Below are 18,945 nucleotides of genomic sequence, written 5' to 3' on the forward strand. Positions count from 1 at the left end.
TTTTTTTTTTTTTTTTTTTTTTTTTTTTAAATGTGTCCCCTGGTCCCCTTCTCAGAGAGTCTAGTTTAACCCTTAGGTGTTGATAGGAATTTTGCTTTTGTCTCCCCTAACTTTGCTATATATAAATGGTCTGTTTAGCATCCAACACTTTGAGTCTGACTTTTCCGTGTGGGTCTGAAAGATGTTCTAGCTGTAGACTTCCAGTATTTAATGCCCCTGCCTCAGCTGAAAATGAAGGTTACTTAGTTATTTTCTACTGCTGTAACAAAACTGCTGTGAGCTCACATCTTAATCTTACAGTCATGAGGCAGAGAGCGGGAGCACTAGGGAGAGCCTGGGTCTTTGGAAACCTCAAAGCTAGGCAGTGACACAACCTCTCTCAGCAAGGCTGAACCTCCTAATCCTTCCCAAATAATTCCTCCAACTGGGGACCAAGAATTCACATATATAACCCATGTGGGCCATTCTCATTCAAACCACCACAGAAGGGAAGTGGGTACTGGTCCTGAGAAGGTGGCAGTTAGATGTGCAAAGGTAGAGGCTCAGGCCTGGGCCTCATAGGAAGAAGCCGATGATGGTAAGAACTGACAAATGCATGTGTCACGGCTGTGTCAGTCAGGAAGTTGCCATGCAGGTTTAGAAGACCTATGAGACATAAGCATGAAGGTGGGGGTATAGCTCAGGGGTAGAGCATTTGACTGCAGATCAAGAGGTCCCTGGTTCAAATCCAGGTGCCCCCTTGCCTGAATCTATTTTGGATGACAGAGAGTAAAACTCCTGACATAGACATTAACAGAGTCAAATAATGACTTTCATTGCCTTCTCTAGCCTTCCCAGTATGGCCCACTGAACTGTGTTCCACTTGTGTTCCAAATCTTTCTCAGGCCTGGTCTGTGTCCTTACCTCTGGTAGGAGTTAACAAAGGGCTGTGAGGCCATCTGGGTCACGTGCATGCTGTGGCATGACTGCCCTTTAAGTTAGTAATCATGGGACTCAGTCACTGTGGCGAGTCCAGCCTAGAAGTTGACATTCTTCTGGGAACTCTTCCTTATCATCCCCACCCCACAAGCAGCTCATCCTACCCTCACTATAGGGTGTTTCTTACTCTCAGCTTCCAGTGGACTTAGCTTAGCCTCCCAACACACCTATGGAAATATTTGCATCCATGGCTTTGTCCCCTATTTGTGCTAAAACTCTGAAGAACAAGAACGATGTTTTACTATTTCTATTTCTGCATCCTAGATGGTAGGGACCAGTGCCTGAGAGGCTCTGTGAGTGAGTGAATGAGTGATACGGATTAAGGAGCACCTCTTGAGGCTGTGGAGTATCTAGGCAATATAAGTGGTTCACTATGACCTAATCCAACAGCTGTTGTCCTGACTGCTGCATGGGGGTTTGGAGGAAAAAAATCACAGTAGGGCAACTTTCTAGATGAAACTCTGGTGCCCTCACAACCCCCCAAGGCAGAGGAACCTCGGCAACTAGGTAAGGCTGAGAGGGGGAGAACAGACTGCCGTACAGAGCTTTCCAGTCCTCAGAGCCTGCAGAGAAGCCAACAGACTATAAGACCACAGTATTCTGGGTGTGGTGTTATGGATGAACAGGTGATAATGGGGGAATGTACCAAAATGGGGGTGTAGCTCCTTGGTAGAGCATTTATCCACAGATCAACAGGTCTCTAGTTCAAGTTTAATACCCCCTATTTTTTTCCCTCAGTGTACAAAATATCTTGAGTCTGAGATATGCCCAGTGGGCCAGGGACTGTTTCTTCATTGGTTTAGTATGGGTGGAGACAGGATCTTGCATCTCATTAAGAAAGACAATAGTAGCAGATGTGCTGAATAGGTGTGTTAGTCATGGCTGTTCAGAACAGACAGAAGTGAGGGGGCATAAATAAGAGTGTTTTTGTGTCTTTACAGAGAGGGATTTTAACAAGCAGCTCACTTAGCTGTGGGGAGGACAAGTCTCATGTTTCAGAGCAACCCCATGACATGGAGACTAGGAAGAGGTGACATGAAAGCCAGTAGGCTGATCTCCTTCCCCAGAGACTTCAAGTCTTTCCTCTTACAGCATCAGCTGGTGCAGGTGACTACCCACCTTACAGACAGTAGTAGGGTTTACTCAAAGTCTACCGATTACAATATAGGTCACGACAAAACATGCTTCCACAGACAACTCAGTTGTGCTGGGCCAAACATCTATGCATTGTGTTCTCTCCAAGAGGGCCATATAAAATGATCTTGTGCAACAGGTAATTGACTAAGTTCTTCCCACGTGTGCTCCTAAATCAGACTCTGAGTGCTGAGTAAGTTATACAGGGGTGGGTGATTTTGGAATCATCCCAAAGGAGGCAGAGCTCAAGCAGCAACAAAGGCCAAGGCTGAGGCGGGTATTTATTGAGCAGCTTCAGTGGCTTGTTGACCCCTGCTTCCCTTGAGTCCTGCAAACTTCATGAATCTAAGCCATCAGTTTTCTATGTTGAGGACATCGGTAACTTCTATGGTTTCACTTTCCTTGTTGAAAAAGCAATGGCTAAGAAAGAGTGAAACTTCAGGGATGGCAGTGTGGATTTATGAGAGCACTGGATCAAGTCTCAGCCAAACCAAGGCTCTATGTCATCTCTGTCAGCCAAGCCAGCCTCTACTGTCTGGAAGCCAGCCAGATGGATTAGGGACTTGCTCTGCAGTGGGAGATTGCCCTTACCTCACATTTGGAGACCACAGCCAGAGCTCAGATGAGACTACTCCAGATGCATTCTTCTCGAACTTCTGTAAGCTGCAGACATTCCAAAACCATTTTAACCAGTTAATCAACAGCAGCAAATTATAGAGAGCATGTGTAGAGGGGCAGTTTTTACAAATTTTATGAAGTTAGATGAGTACAAATTTATATCAGTCTGATCAGTTTTTATGGCTACACCCAATTGCCCTTATATTTAAAATGTCACATCTGGAACAATTTAAAAACCTGTTGTTCAGACCTTCATCCACAGGTGGCCAATTCAAATGTAGCTCAGGTAAGATGGATTTCCTAGTGTAATGTAGAACGAATCCTTAGATTGTAAGGATGGGAAAACCAGGGGATAGATTGTTGACTGTGACTCTCTCATCTAACCAACAGCAGTGACTCCCTTCAGACCCATACTTGAATGATTTTAAAGACACCGTTCCTCAATTTCTGAAGGAGAAGAAGGAGAAAGAGAAGGAGGAGGAGGAGGAGGAAAAGAAGAAGAAGAAGAAGAAGAAGAAGAAGAAGAAGAAGAAGAAGAAGAAGAAGAAGAAGAAGAAGAAGAAGAAGAAGAAGAAATATTCAGCCATGTGCTGTAGATTTTCAGATTTCCCCATCAGAATCCCCCAAAGCTTTTAGCTGTTTACCTGACAACTCAGTCCTGGAGATGCCTACATTGTGTTGGGATGACTAGAAATCTAGTGCCTCGGTGAAACTTTTAGAGGTCCAGTGCTTTGAGGAACCTCAGAACATTCTGTAAGAAAACCCAGCATTCTGCATTTTCTGTCTTAACGCACTTCTGAGAGAGGAGTTTGAGAGACTACATTGACTACTTTGAGACGATGCTTTGTGTTTTCTGTCCCTGTGGGGCTAATGAGTCTCTGACAGATGGAGATAGCATGTGACATCTCTGACCACTTTTGGTAGTGAACCTATTAAATGAACTCCTTTTGTGAGTGTATCTCATTCCTTGATCGACACACAGCCTGGGACCGTTACTTTGCCTGGTAACCTTGATGTTACAGCTTGCTCTCATTTCCTACCCCTAATGTGGTTGCACAAGCTCAGGAGCTGTCCATGGTCTGCTGGGATGACGCATATTCCCCCAAGCATGCAGATGTTAAGGTATTGTCTGCTGATGCTTAGCATTGTTTCTAGGCTGTATTAGTTACTTCTGTGTCACTATAACTATTTTGTCTGACAAAACTAGCTCACTCACAGGATGAAATACTTATTTGGTCTCATGGATTCAGGTATTCATGGTGGGGAAGGCATGGCAGAGTTCATGCAGACAGGAGCACTTGACAGATCCAGACAATGAAGAGCCAGAACAGGTGCAAACTTCAAAGGCTCACCCTAGTGATCTGCTGTCAACTAGACTCTCTCTCTCTCTCTCTCTCTCTCTCTCTCTGCCTCTCTGTCTCTCTCTCTCCTTGGATTGGATATTTTCTTTATTTACATTTCAAATGTTTACCCCTTTTCAGGTCTCCTCTTCAGAAACCCCCTATCCTATCCCCCCACCCACTCACCCACCGCTGTCTTCCCACCTGGCATTCCCCTACATTGGGGCATTGAACACCTTCAGGGCCAAGGGCCTCTCTTCCCACTGATTTCCAACAAGGCCATCCTCTGCTACATATGTGGCCAGCACCATGGGTCACTCAATGTGTATTCTTTGGTTGGTGGTCCAGTCCCCGAGAGCTCTGGGCAGTCTGGCCTGTTAACACTGTTGCTTCCCTCCATGGGGCTGCAAACCTCCTCAACTCCTTTAGTCCCTTCTCCAACTCCTCCATCGGGGACCCCCAAGCTCAGTCCAATGTTTGGCTGTGAGCTTCTGCCTCTGTATTTGTCAGGCTCTGGCACAGCTTCTCAGGAGACAGCCATATCAGGCTCCCACCAGCAAGCACTTCTCAGCATCCACAATAGCATCTGGGTTTGGTGGCTCTATATGGGATAGATCTCCAGGTGGGGCAGTCTCTGGATGACCTTTCCTTCAGTCTCTGCTCCACACTTTGTCTCCATATTTTCTCCTGTCAGTATTTTGTTCACCCTTCTAAAAAGCGCTGAAGCATCCACATTTTGGTCTTCCTTCTTCTTAGGCTTCATATGTAGACCCCATCTCTTAAAGATCCTAAAAACAGTGCCACCAGCTGTCAAACAAGTATTCAAATAATGAGCTCATGGAGGATAATTAAGATCCCAACCATAACATTCAACCCTTGGCTCCAGAGATTTGGGGCCATTGTATAATGCAAAGTGCCTTTTCCAAATTCAAGACTCCTTAAAGTCTTAATGACTCTAATTCCATTCAAGAGTCCAAGTCCAGGTGCAATCTCACAGCTGTGAGTTTCCATAAAAAATAGCATGTTTCTAATACATAATTGCACAAAGTAAACACTGTAATTTCAAAGGGAGGAGGACAGCAAGCCCAAACTGCACAGGGCCAATGGTAAACACCATGGCTCCATAGCCAGCACCTAGAGCACATGTTGGCAACATCAGAGCTACACTAGGCTCCAATAGGTTTCTCTTCCCAAGCATAACCTTGATCTTTATAGCATCCATGGCCTCTCTTGGACCAGCTCTACTCTGTGTCTGCAGGCTTCCTTGGAAGACACCCAATGTTCCTGCTGACTCTAATATCCTAATGTCTCCATTGCAGCTCAGGCTTTATCTTCACAGCTTCACACATCAGCTTCTCAGAGATCTGACCATGCTAAATATTGTCTTGTCTCAAAGGCAAAATTCATCTTTCCTTAAAAAAATATGGGTACAAATTTCCATGACCCCATAACCCTTACCTTCTGCATGCTTTAAAAAATTAGAACCATGGATGATGTCAAGTTCTGCTGCAAGCGTGAGTGGTAGCTGAGCCCCTTGAGGACTGGAATCTTCTGAGTCTAGTCAGCTGAATCCGGAAAGCTCATCCTCAGGCAGTTTCTTACCAGCAGGACACCACATTGGCTTTCTCTGTTCAAAGGAAAAATCTTCCCAAGGGCTCTTCAGTTTTATACCTTGAAATCTGTGAGCAGCAGGGTCTTGTCTTGAAACCACCTTTCCTATAGTTTCAGTACAAAGCATATGCTTTCTTCTTTACATAAAACTATTTTGTTTCTGCTGAGAGAAGTATATGCATGCTTAGAATGTATTTTGATCATATATACCCACTTCCAACTCCCCCAAAAACACCCCCAACATATCCCTTTCCCACCTTTATGCCCTCTTCTTTGTTTTTACAGTAACACATAGTCTAGACAGTGTTCTCTGGATGCAAATGGGTGTGTGGTCATCTACTAGAAAAAGGGCAACCTATCCATTGCCACAGCAAAAAAGAAAAGTGACTCTCCCCTATTTCCATAATTTCCATCAACTGCCAGGTAGAGGTGGGGTCTTACAAGCCCCTTCTTGGTTTGTGCTGGGATTCTGGCTTGTGCAGGTACCCACAGCTGCTATGCACTCATGAGTGCAATGGCCATGCAATGCCCAGGAGACAGCATTTCACAGCTCTCCTCCCCTCCTCCAGCTCTTCTGTCTATCCTCTCTTCCACAATGCTCCCCGAAGCTTGGGGAGTTCGAGGCTGAGATAGATGTACCACTTAGGGATGAGTACTCTAAATTCTTATTCTTAGCACTTTGGCCAGTTGTGAATATCTGCAGTAACTGATGCCTACTGCAGGGTGGAAAAGGCCAAAGGCCTTCTGCAACCAAAGTATAGACATAAGTATTTAGAAGGCAGCTTGACAGTATGACTCCATGGTAGGTTCTCCCCTAAAACCCATGACATCCTCAGCCAGGGGCTCTTGGGCAAGTTTTAAGTACCAGCATTCCCTCCTGTGGAGCAGGCCACAAATCCATCCAGAAAGTGATTGGCTACCCCTACAGTCTGCCTTCTTCTCAGTGGTACTAACCTCCTTAGCAACCATGGCTGCATTGTCTACTCTTGCTCTGAGACTAACTGTGCTCACACTCTGTGTCAAACTACAAGGGTTTTGCTGCTGGTATCTCGTCTTCTACTTCCGGTTTGGCCCTAGTTCTCACAGTAAGTCTGGTTAGTAGCAGTTGGCATTCACTGGGCCACAAACTGGATGCTACTCAGCCTTACTGTTTCCTCCATCAACTGAATTCGTTCACTTTTTAATTTAAAACTTTACTTAAAATTTCAGGACATGGTCAAAAAATAGATTAAATTCCTCATTAGAGGGTAATGCAAATGGTGAGAGGAGTAATTTGTTCCCATGTGCAAGCTCCTGAGTAGGCCTCACTGTCTGCATTTCTATGGCTCAGTCCTGACTTAGGGCCTTTTAGCAGCTATGTCTCTCCAGGCTGCTCCCTGGCCCTGGTGACCGAAGGCTACAGATGGCAGGGCTTTTGAGGAGGGGAGCCTGCTACCTGTTTTGGGGACAGGCTGATGAGTTTCTTCTGACTCAGGGCTGGAAGCTTTGCAGGGCATCTTTCCTGAAGTGGCAATACTGGTTACAAGGGATCTAGGAGTGGTTTTAGAAGTGAAACACATTAATTAAACTTTATAGTAGCAGGTGGGTGTGTGGATCATGGGTAGAGCATTTGACTGCACATCAAGAGGTGTTTGGTTCAAATCCAGATGTCCACTATTTGTGTCTAGTTTTTCTCTTCTTTTAAAAAAACGTGTGACTTTCAAGCTCTCCTTTCTAGTAGATATCATGAAAAACATTATGGCCTTTTCTAGAATCAGCAAATGGTGGGCATAATTATAATGATTTTTTGTTCATTACTTTTCTTCCTACTGTGCAAAATACAGCTTACGAAGGAAAGATTTATTTGAACCCATTGTTTTGGCCCATCATACTGAGGAAGGCATGGTAGAGTTGATGACAGCAGGAGCATCAGGGAAAATCCAGAAGCAGGAAGCAGAAAGAGTGGACTTGGAGATGGGGTGGGGGGCATACTATAACCTTCAAGCCACCACCCAGTGGCAGTGACTGCCAGTTAGGAATTGTGTATCAAAAGTCTTACAACCTTCCAGAATAGTTCTCCCATCTGAGGACCAAGTGTTGAAACCTATGATGCATCCACAAAACTTTGACGTTCTGTTCCTGCCTCCCACAGGCTTGTGGCCAGGTAATTATATAAAGAACATTCAATCCAACTTCAAGAGTCCTCGTAATCTTAACAGGTCCAACAAGTCCAAAGTCACTTCTGAGATCTAAGACAAACTCTTAGTTGTAAATCAAGCGCAGGTTATGTAGTTCTGCCATACCATGGCACAGAATAAACATTCCTATTCTTAAAGGAAGAAACAGGAGGACAGCACAGAAACACTGGACCAAAGGAGTATCAACACCAAGGAGGTCAGCCATATTGCCATTCTATGTCTGCTTGGCGCAGGCACAGATCTTTCAGCATGTTTTGTCCTGCTATGCATCCACAGAGTTTTGCCAGAAGAGTCTTCAGCCCTATTTCAGGGGCCAAACAGCTTGTTCTTGAAGTCTCCTTATAGTCAAGGATGGCAATATCCTCCTGAAAGGGACTAGTGGTATGATGTAAAGTCTGCAAACTTTCTGGCCAAATACCTGCTCTGGTGTTGAGTAGGTCTGAGGCCATAGGATGAGGGAAGAAGACTATGGAGGAGCAGATAAATTAAAAAATCTGAAATTCTATTTACTGGTTCTGTGTAGGGATCCCAGACAGTATTAAGGAAGAGAAATATCAGATCAGATAAAGGAGGCTTTAGGAGAATCTCAAAGATAAGGGAAAACTTGCAGCCAAAATAAAGAAGTCTACCAGAGACCAAGCTCAGATAGGAACCACAGTACTAAATAGTCTTAGAATGAAGGAGGCTACCTGGTTATTAGTGCTAATAACCCAAGGTATGTCAGCAAGAGGGTATAGCATTTGACTGCAGATCAAGGAGGTCCCTGTTTCAAATCCAGGTGCTCCCTAATAATTGTATCTTTTAGCTCCCGAGTCAGCTATGCACCCCCTCAATATTCTAATTCTGAGAGACAAGAGATAGATAAGGACAGCTCAGCAAGGAACAGACCCAGAGGGCCTTGTTTGTCCCTGTATTCCCCCCCTGTCTTGTGACCTGAGCCAGACCTTGATGGTTTATGTGACTAGCAAGCAGAATCTCTTACAGAATGACCAGCAACTCTCTTTCATCCACCAGTGCCAAGACCTGTCTATCATGAATAACCACATCCTGTGAGGCTTTTGACCATCAGGACCTCTGTTATATGAGTTTGAACATGACCTTGAAGTTTTGTGACCTCTAGGTATACCTTGTGGGTAAGATGCATGTTTAACATGTGGTTTGAGGGGCCTAGGCATGCACTCAGCAGCAGGGTGGGGTGGTGTGGGGAGTCTTCTTCTTAATTGAGAAGCCCCTTGGGAACTGCATTTGGATCCTAATGCAGCCCAATCCCTGTTCTTCCAAGGGTGCTGACCTGCTAAAATAAGGCCTCCTGAGATTGGTTACCAGGCTTGGCATCAGGCTCCCCACAAGGTCAGCCCAGGAAGACCAGTTCCAAGAATGTGGCCTTAGGATAAAGAAAAGAAAAAGCTAGAAGATTGGTAAAGAACACAATCCCAGCCACTGGTCTAAAAGGTGATAGTGGAGTGAATAGAGTCCTGGATGGGAGTAGCAGGAAGTCATGCCATGCCAGCTGGAGATGACACCAAGCTAGTGCATGCCCTCTGCTGGACACAGGAAGAGCATGCGCTAGGCAGGACAGAGGAGATCTATTCAATGGAAGGTTCGGGAGGCAGCTGGTGATGGGAAGAGGAGTGGTTTATATAAAGAGGGTAGGCCACAATATGGGGCCTAAGAATCGATAAGAACTAAGGGTTGACAGAAGAAGCCCATGGTGATTAAATAGCACCAGTGACAGAACTTGCTTGAAGTGAGCTCCATCTTGATGGAAGAGCGTTTAACTACTGGTCAGGAGGTTCATGATAGAAGTCCAAGGCCAGTTGTGTATGTGTGTATGCCTGTCTGCTTGCCTGTCTGTCAGTCTCCTTTGAGGTATAATGAAACTAAGTAAACTAAGTCTTTAGGCCATTTCATAAGAAGGTTCAACCCACCAAGCTTTAGAGATTTGAACAGCAGGTAGCCAGCAGGTTCCAGGCTGGGTTGGTGGAGAGAGCCCAAATTGGGATACATTCCCAACTCTATTTTTAAGAGTGAGTATGTTTCAACATGTCTCATAATCATGACCTTTTTTGAAGTCTTCACTATGGGGATCAAACAAACTTGGAGGCTCCCAGTTCCCACTGGGATCATGGGAAGATCTTGTTAAAAATGAAATAAAAAACTCACCACCACCAAAGAAGTCCTTGCCCTACTCAGAGGCAGGAGCTATGAGATGGAACCTGTAAATCTTTATTCCCATTCAGGCATGCCCTCCGTGGTCAGCATCTCCCTAATTTGAAACTATGATGGATGGCCCAGTAGGACAGCCATGTCTCACATTCATCTGCAAGTCTTCCTAGGAAACATCTTTGGTGTTCCTATAATGTCTGCAGCTGTGGACTATTGCATATAGAGAACACAAGGCAGTAGCAGAGTCCTTAGGTTGTCATTAGATAGTGAGATGAGCTTTTAAGGACAGATCAAAACTTTAACTCATCTTCTTGTTTCTAGTTATTGATCTGGGGGTATGACCCAGGTTTACTTTTCTTGCCCATGATTCTTAACTGCTAGCATGCAGGACAGAGGGAAAGAGACCAAGAAGTTCAGGTTAATGCTGTGAGAACCCCTAGGTGACTTCCATCACTACCTTACCCTGGGCATTTGTCCTAGAGAGCCTCCTAGAACCCCCTTCCCAGGTCTGGGTAGGGGAAGGCATAAGTGCATGTGGCCAGTAATCTGCAGCAACCCAGGGAAGGAGCTCCAGCCACAGGATACAGACCCAAGGTCCAGGGCCTCTGACCTACAGCCTGGCATGGTGGAATCAGAAACCTGGGAGCCACTCCATTGCAAGGACATGATGCTCCAGCCCAGGAGGCAGGAGAAGAGGTGATCAGCTTCATCTGTGGATCACCAGCATCTCTCTGGGAGCTTTTCAACAACCCCAGAGTAAAACCTGAGGGCTAGCAGAAGCAACGATTCATATCTTATAACCTCTAACAAGTGCATTAAGTCACCTGAGTGATATCAGGCCTGCGCTTCGGCTGTGGATTAGAGTTTGATGTGCTTCATTGTTCTTTTCCAGAGCTCCTGAACTACAAGTAAAATGATTCAGTGACAAAAAGTAGGGGGCACCTGGATTTGAACCAGGGACCTCTTGATCTGCAGTCAAATGCTCTACCCCTGAGCTATACCCCCATTTGTATATAGCTTCTTGTTAGTATTTTTTTTTTTTTAATCTGGCACTGCACCCAGCCTGCCTATGGGTTTATATTCCACTGTGGCCTCCCTGATTTCTAGAAACTAGCAATCACTCTTCACTACAGCTTGCCTTCCTTTGTCTTCAACTTTATTTAACCTGTCCTACTCAGTGCTCCATTCCTCAGAATGTGGTGAGGGCATCAGCCTTGCACCTGGAAAAGACACCTCATTGTAAGAGTCCTTAAAATCACACACTGGTAAGGACAAGAATAGTTTTCAAAGTAACCTGACACTGAGCACAGAAGAGCCTTCTCCACACTCCATGGCTTTGGGAAGGTGTTTTTATTTCACTTGGTCGTTCATTCACTCAGCAAACATGGAGCTTGTTACGTGTCAGTCCCTGCTCATGTTATGGACTCAGGGATGAGGAAGACATTTCTTTCTCTCAGGAGAGAGTTTCCCGGTAAATGACTGAGGAAGTCAGTCTTCAGACTCATGATGACATTCAGAAGAAGACTTACCTCATGGTTGGCTGACAGAAAGATCATGTAGAGCTATTGATGTGATTAATATCTAAGTTGTCCCAATGCTCTCATAGATCCGCAACACCATCCCTCAAGTTCATGTCTTTCTTAACTACTGACCTATTTTCAGCAAGAAAACCAGGGAGATGATAGATGCCATTGACACAGAAACCAGGCAGCTGAGGATCAGTCTTTTCTCTGTCTTCTGTCTTTTGCAGTAACTGGAGGCCAGCAAGCATAACATTTCAGCCAGAAAGGGCTCTGTGTTTTACCCTTCGTGAGGATCAGGGCATGCAATGTGACATTCGAGCATATCTATGCTAAATCTGCAGGCACCGGTGGTACCCTCCAGAAACTGCAGAGTGGTCTAGGGGAACTGAGGGCTAGTGTCACTCACTTTGTTCTGGAAGATCTGGGAGTCTCCATTCCATCCTTAGAGCCTACTGGATTGTGGTGGTTTGAATGTGAATACCTCCTACAGGCTTATGCATTTGAGTGCTTCGTCCCTAGGTAGTGGAACTGTTTGGGAAGGATTTGGGGGCAGGGCCTTAGTGGAGTAAATGGGTCCTTGTTGGGGAGGTTTGTCACTGGGAGTGGGCTTTGGTTTAAAAAGCTCACACCTGGCACAGCCACCCCCAGCCCTGCACCCTGCTTTCAACTCTCAGATTAGACGTGAGCTTCTAAACTACTACTCCAGTGTCATGCCTGCCACTGTGCTCCCCATGGACTCACCATCTCTGCTTCTTTTTTAAGTTGCTAGGTCATGATGTCTCTTCACAGCAATAGGACAGAAACTAATATCTTTGGGTCCAATGAGGCCAGATGACCAGCCTTGCTTTATGTACTGCCATGAGAATCTTTCTTGTTACCAAATCTGATTCTAGCAGCAGTACTTTGTTTAAATAAAAGCCTATCTGTGGATAAATAACATGGAAAGCCATCATTGGAAGGATGGCAAAGACAAAGATGATGCAGGAAAAGAATCAGGACCTAAGGAAACATGACACCAGGACTTCAGCCAGCCTTATTGCCCATCAGAATGATACAGTGAACACTGGCCTCAGGATCTAGCCTGGTGCGTGAGTCAGCCAACTCCAGGATGTTTCCAGTTCTCCACCTCTCTGTGTAACTTACTTAACATTCACAACCTTATTTCGAGGTACATCACTGATAAGCTTGGGCACTAGCTGCTGTGTTGAATAATTCATGCTGCCAGTTGGTGAGGCTGTAATATACCAGATGGTGTTGTGAAGACACTTTTTGTTGATACCCAAATTTCATTTGGAAGACTTTAAGCAGAGTCCATTAGCCCCTGCAAAGCAGGTGGGCCTTCTGAATCAGGTAAAGAAAGGCCTGGGAAGAAAGAGTGATATCCCCAAAGGATTTGACCTCACACATTCCTCAGATTCTGGCTACCATGTTGCCTCTTTCAAGTCTTTATCCTATATTCTGCCTTGCAGAAATCAGTCTTTTCTACCCTGCAACTGTGCAAGTATTTCTTAGAATTTCTCTGTGTGAGCATTCAATGCCCACAATTTACACACACTGTCTATCAATTCTGTTTTCTCTGTATAGCCATGATCAATGTACCCAGTTCAAACATCTGTCACTGTTGTCTTCCTGAACTAGAGGCAAGCTCTGCCTCCACCAGAATGGAATCAATGAAAACTAGCCTCAGGCCTACAAGAATGACTAAGTTTCAAAAGACTGGGGCTCTCCTGAAGGGCATACAACCTACTCAGTGTTCATGGAGAGAAAAGTAGGGGGCACCCGGATTTGAACCGGGGACCTCTTGATCTGCAGTCAAATGCTCTACCCCTGAGCTATACCCCCAACTGCTTATATATGTCTAATAAACATTCTAAACCTTCATGCCACTCCCTGACTCACCATCTGGCATGCATACTTGCCAGTCTTCTGTCATCATCTGCTTGCTCCTAGGATGCCCAGCCCTGAGCTGCCTTTGTCCACCTCACTGCCACTTCCTCCTGGCAACAATCATCATCATGCCCTAGTTCCCAGTTGAGACAGGGGCATTAAGTCCTGGAGGTCTGTGCTTGAGTGTCTTCCAGACTCACCTACAAGATTCAGATGTAGAGGTCTGAATGTTCAACTGAAATCTGGCAATAAATGGGGGCAGGGCTAGAGAAAATCGTATCTTAGGTCCCACCTAAGAACTAAACCAGACTCTCTGGGAAGGGACCAGAGGATGACCTGTATCTTAGACAAGCTCAGTGGATGCCTCTGACTCAATGACAGTTTGCAACTTGTGATTTAATCTGCTTCCTTCTGTTGTAGGGAAAATGGCAATTATTAAAATCATGCCCAAACAAAACACCTGGGTAGTGACCAGACCATACAGAGAATCCACATTTATGGTAAAAGGCCTCTGCCCCAAACACCCCAGCGCAGAGGATCCTGGCTTCCTTCTTCTCTCCTTCTTCCTCTCTTATTTCCCATTTTCAGAAAGCTTCAGATGCTCTCATCTGACTTACACACCCCCCGTTCTCACTGTTGGGATTCACATCACTGTGCTGTGCTTTGCACACAAAGACCCACATGCATTGTGAGGCTTCCTCACAAAACGTCAGATAGCCACAATGGACTGACCTCTTTATGATGGGCCTCTGTTTAACCTTGAACTTACACTGTCCTTCCTAGCTCTTATGTTTTGGGGTATCCACTAAAAAAGACCACTTGGACATGGGTTTAAGGCAATAGAAAGTTGTTATTAGCCAGCTAATGACGACACTGGGTGTTCAGGATCTCAGTATAGCCCCAAGCCTCTCTCAGGATGAGCTTTTAAGCACAAAAAAATATTCATGTCCTAGGTTGACATACTTCAGTTAACAAGAACAGTTGGCCAGAAGCAGAACTACAGAAGCCAACAGGCAGGGTTAGTACATTTAGAGTCTTAGTTAGGGTTTTACTGCTGTAAACAGACACCCTGACCAAGGCAACTCTTAGAAGGAAAACATTTAATTGCTTCAGAGGTTCAGTCCATTATAATCAAGGCAGGAGCATGGCAGTGTCCAGGCAGGCATGCTGTGAGAGGAGCTGAGAGTTCTACATCTTCATCCAAAGGAAGCCAGGAGCAGACTGTCTTCTACGTTGCTTGGAGGAGGGTCTCAAAGTCTACCCCCATAGTGACACACTTCCCCCCAACAAGGCCACACCTACTCCAATAAGACCATGCCTCCTAATAGTACCACTCCCTGGGCCAAGCATATTGAAACCACCACAGATACTTTCTCATAACTGTGGGCTTTGGATTAGATCTTTGTTTTTATTTTGTCAGGTGGTTCTGTCTGCATGCCAAGTTTTATGGCCTGAAAGGACTTCCATCATAGAAGGTCTGGAAGACTGTTACACTTATAGAAATCATTCCTGGTTAGCATCCTAGATTCCTCTTCTGGACAGTGTAGAGCCTCAGTTTGGAGAACTACTGTTCAGAGCTAAAGCCTTGCTCTCCCTCTTTCCTTCCTGGAGTCTTGTCTACTTTAAAGGCTCTCCTGTTCTGTGTCTCACTCTGGCCTCACACATCCTTAGGGATTTGTTGTCTATGTCTATTCTTGAGTCTCTAATGTACTATACTATCTTCTCACTCTTACACTATAAAAATTGATCAGCCAGTTCCAACTGATTAGACATGTGTGGTGGTTTGAATGAGATTGGCCTCCACAGGCTCATATATTCACATGCTTAGCCCACAGCTGATGAACTATTTTGAAGGACTAGGAGGTGTGACCTTGTTGGAGAAGGTGTGGCACTGGAGGTGGACTTTGAGGTTTTGAAAACCCTCAGCAGGTTCAGTCTCTGTCTGTCTATCCGTCTGTTTGTGTCTGTGTCTGTCTGTCTCTCTCTCTTTCTGGCAATCAGGATGCAGATCTCAGTTACTTCACTTAGGACCATGCCTGCCATTATGATAATGGACTAAGCAACCCTCTGAAACTAAACCAGCCCCCAATTAAATACTTGCCTTTATAAGAGTTGCCTTGGACATGGTGTCTCTTCGCAGCAGTAGAACAGTGACTGATAGAACATGCTATTTCCAACCATGAGTTTGCTATCCTATGCCCCCAGTGGTCCCTCCTATGTCTGAGAATTTCACTTATACCCTGAATATATATTCTGAACTCTTTGGATCAACTAAAATCCCCTCTTCCCCCAATTAGTACCCAATGCACCTAATTTGGGTGCCAGGTATAGGAGTCATGGTTGAGGTAGCCAGTACTTCCACAATTGTCACCCAAAGTTCAGCTTCATCAACACCCCACATTATTCTCACACTTACAGCTCAGCACTGGGGGACACATAAGCTTGTGTAGACTGGTATTAGAAATTTCTGCCTCAAGACTTGAGTCTTCTTCTGTTTGGTTTAACTCTGTAATCTGGTCTTGGGTCTGCTTCTCATATGTTCATTCTAGAATCCCTTTCCACAAAAAGGAGTAGCTTGAGGTAGTGAATTGAATGAGAAATGTCACCCACAGTCTTGGGCATTTGAACACATGGTCTCTACTTGGTGGCACTGTTTGGGGAGAGTGAGGTAATGCGGCAGCTTAGAGGATCCTTCAATAGCCTCACACCATTTCTGTCTGCTCTGTGCTTGTGGTTGATGATGTGAACTCTCAGCTTCCTGCTCCAGCTGTCATGCCAGCCAGGGATCCTAGAATGAACATACACAAAGCAGACCCACAACCAGATCACAGAGCTAAACTGCCATGTTTCCCTATCATGATGGACTTTGCCTCTAAAACCATAAACCGAATAAACTCTTTCCCATAAGTTGTTTTTGGTCATGGTATTTTATCACAGAAAAAAGAAAAATAACCGAGACACTTGGTGAACAAGGGAGATTGTACAGAGCTCTTGATGTGGTTAAGACCTATGTACCTCAGTGCTCTCATCAATCCAACCCACTCCTGAATTTGTATTCTTTCTTAGCGGTTCACCTGTTTAGCAAGAAAATCATGGAAGACAAAGAATCCCCTGGTGTGGAGGCCTGGTGATCCTGACACCAGCTTTTTCTCTCCTTTTCAGATGTTACACTAATTCAGGCACCTTGGGCTAATGGAAATACAGGGACAGTGGTTAGCAGAAATGTGAGGAAGTCAAAGCACAGCAGAGAAGCATGAGAACCCATCCAGGTTCATGAAATGCCAGGTCCCCGAGAGAAGCCTCAGGCCAGGAATTCAATCTGCAAAATTAAGAAACCACTGGAACATCACAATGAATATTGGCCTCATCTTCTAGCCCTCTGGTGTTGCTGGACCTCTGTCACTTCCAGGATGATTCTTACCTCTCTGTGTGATTTACCCAGTATTCATAGGCCTACTCAAGAGCATGGAATTGGCCAAGATTAAGGTGATACCTTTTGCTGGGTGATGGTGGTACATACCTTTAATCCAAGCACTTGGGAGGCAGAGGTAGATAGAGCTCTGAGTTTGAGGCTAGCCTGGTCTATAGAGGGAGTTCTAGGACAGCCAGCACCATACAGAGAAACAATGTCTCAAAAAACAAACAAGCAAATGAAAAAAGATGATAGCTTTTGTGCTAGACAAGTGTGTGAGACCATGGAGAGGCTATAGTGCTAAATATCTTACACACTCATGTTAGCTGTGAAGGCGCATTTTGGATGTGAGCCATATTTCAATCAGTAGACTTTGAGTAAAACCACATACCCTCCATAATGCGAATAAACCTCGCACAACATTTCTAAACCCAGGAGGAAAGACTCATGTCTCTGGGGTAAAAGGGATTTGGCTTACAGTACATGTAACTCCATCTGCTGAGTCACCTCTCCCTGTGTCCATCCTGCAGACATCAAAATTAAATAGTCTGATACAAGGCTGAAGAAACTGCTCACTCAGTGGTTAAGAGCATTAGTTGCTCTTGCAGAGGATATAGGTTCATCTCCTAGCACCCACACAGCTGCTGACAATGTTCTGGAACTCAGTTTCAGGGGATCCAATGCCCACTTCTACTCTCTGTGGTCCCTGCACAAATGTGGTGTACAGATATGCATGTAGGCAAAACACACACAAAGAAGGTAAAAGTAAATGAATCTTTAAAGAAAAAAAGGAAATGGCCACTCCTTAAAGTCTCTATAGACACACAGGCAGACTCACAAGACACACCCACATCCACACAGCTGCCACTGTTCCTTTCCTTAGTCAGATGCAAGACTCTGTCTCCACCAGGACTGAGCCAACACAGAACTGTCCTCTGGCCTTATGGACAGAACTCAGGCTATACATAGAAGAAGATAGCTTTCTAGTAAAAGCTTGACCTTTCACTCTTCTCTCTGTCTTAGAGGGTGGGTCAGTGCAGGAAAAACAGCATTGTGACCATTGAGGGAAAAGGGTGGAGCACCTGATTTGAATCAGAGTCCTGCTGATCTGTAGTCAAATGCTCTACCTCTTAGCTATGCCTCCCACTTAGGTATAGCCACTCATTAGCACCTTTCATCCACGACACCACACCAGAACAAGTTGTACACTTATACTTCAAGATCTCAGAATGCTTTAGGCACTGGCAAGCTCTCTGTACTGCAGTCTGTCCTCCTTTGATCTCCTTGAACTTAACTATCCCCTTGAAGCCCTTCTGTCTTGAGGTGTGGTGAGGAAAGTATGCCCAACAGTGGCATTTCCTCTGTATCTACACTTGGTGGTCAGAACAGGAGCTGCTGGTTTGGGGCCTTCTATGAATAACACATGCAGCCCAACACATGACTCCATCATTCATTCACTGAACAAACACTCATGGGACTTGTTAGGTACTTGTCCCTGTCATCCATGTCGACTACATAGAGACAAGTAAGATATTGTTCGTGTTATTCAGAGAGGTTTAGTTCAAATAAGAGACTAGTCCATGAACCAAGTATATCCACAGAAGCGGCAGGAGCCTATTCAGAGGCCACTAGGAGTGAAGAGTATGGAAAGCATCTTGGGAATCCAGCAAGGCTTCAAAGAAATGAAAAGGGAGGCTGGAAAGGGGGAGGAGCTGCCTCCTCTATCCCAGAGCCTCCCATGGGATGGATTTCCTGCAGTAAATGGGTCTCAAGGTCACAGTCCTTGCCACAGTTTGAGTGACTTCAACCTGGTTGTATCTCATAGCCAACGGTCTGTTGGCCCCTTTCAGAGATGAGATTACAGTCTTGGTCTGAGCAGAACCCAAAACACCACTCCTTACCTAGGGCACGGTCTAAACCTCTATAGACAACCCTGGGTGTCTCAATCCTGGCATGTACACTTGCTAGTGTTTTGCTGCCATCACTTCCTTTTTTTTTAAAATTTTTAATATTTTTATTACATATTTTCCTCAATTACATTTCCAATGCTATCCCAAAAGTCCCCCATAGCGCCCCCCACTTCCCTACCCACCCATTCC

At 45.1% G+C, this 18,945-nt stretch overlaps 3 non-coding genes across 3 annotated transcripts; 1 reads left to right on the forward strand and 2 right to left on the reverse strand.

Annotated features, from left to right (window-relative positions):
• The first annotated feature begins 668 nt into the window (after nucleotides 1–668).
• On the forward strand, nucleotides 669–740 carry Trnac-gca. Its single transcript has one exon. It is a non-coding gene; the product is annotated as a tRNA-Cys (tRNA).
• Nucleotides 741–10,957: 10,217 nt separating this feature from the next.
• Trnac-gca lies at nucleotides 10,958–11,029 on the reverse strand. Its single transcript has one exon. It is a non-coding gene; the product is annotated as a tRNA-Cys (tRNA).
• Nucleotides 11,030–13,317: 2,288 nt separating this feature from the next.
• Nucleotides 13,318–13,389, reverse strand: Trnac-gca. Its single transcript has one exon. It is a non-coding gene; the product is annotated as a tRNA-Cys (tRNA).
• Nucleotides 13,390–18,945: the final 5,556 nt, after the last annotated feature.

The sequence above is a fragment of the Mus caroli genome, chromosome 6, assembly GCF_900094665.2.
Source record: "Mus caroli chromosome 6, CAROLI_EIJ_v1.1, whole genome shotgun sequence".
NCBI classification, from domain to species: Eukaryota; Metazoa; Chordata; class Mammalia; order Rodentia; family Muridae; genus Mus; species Mus caroli.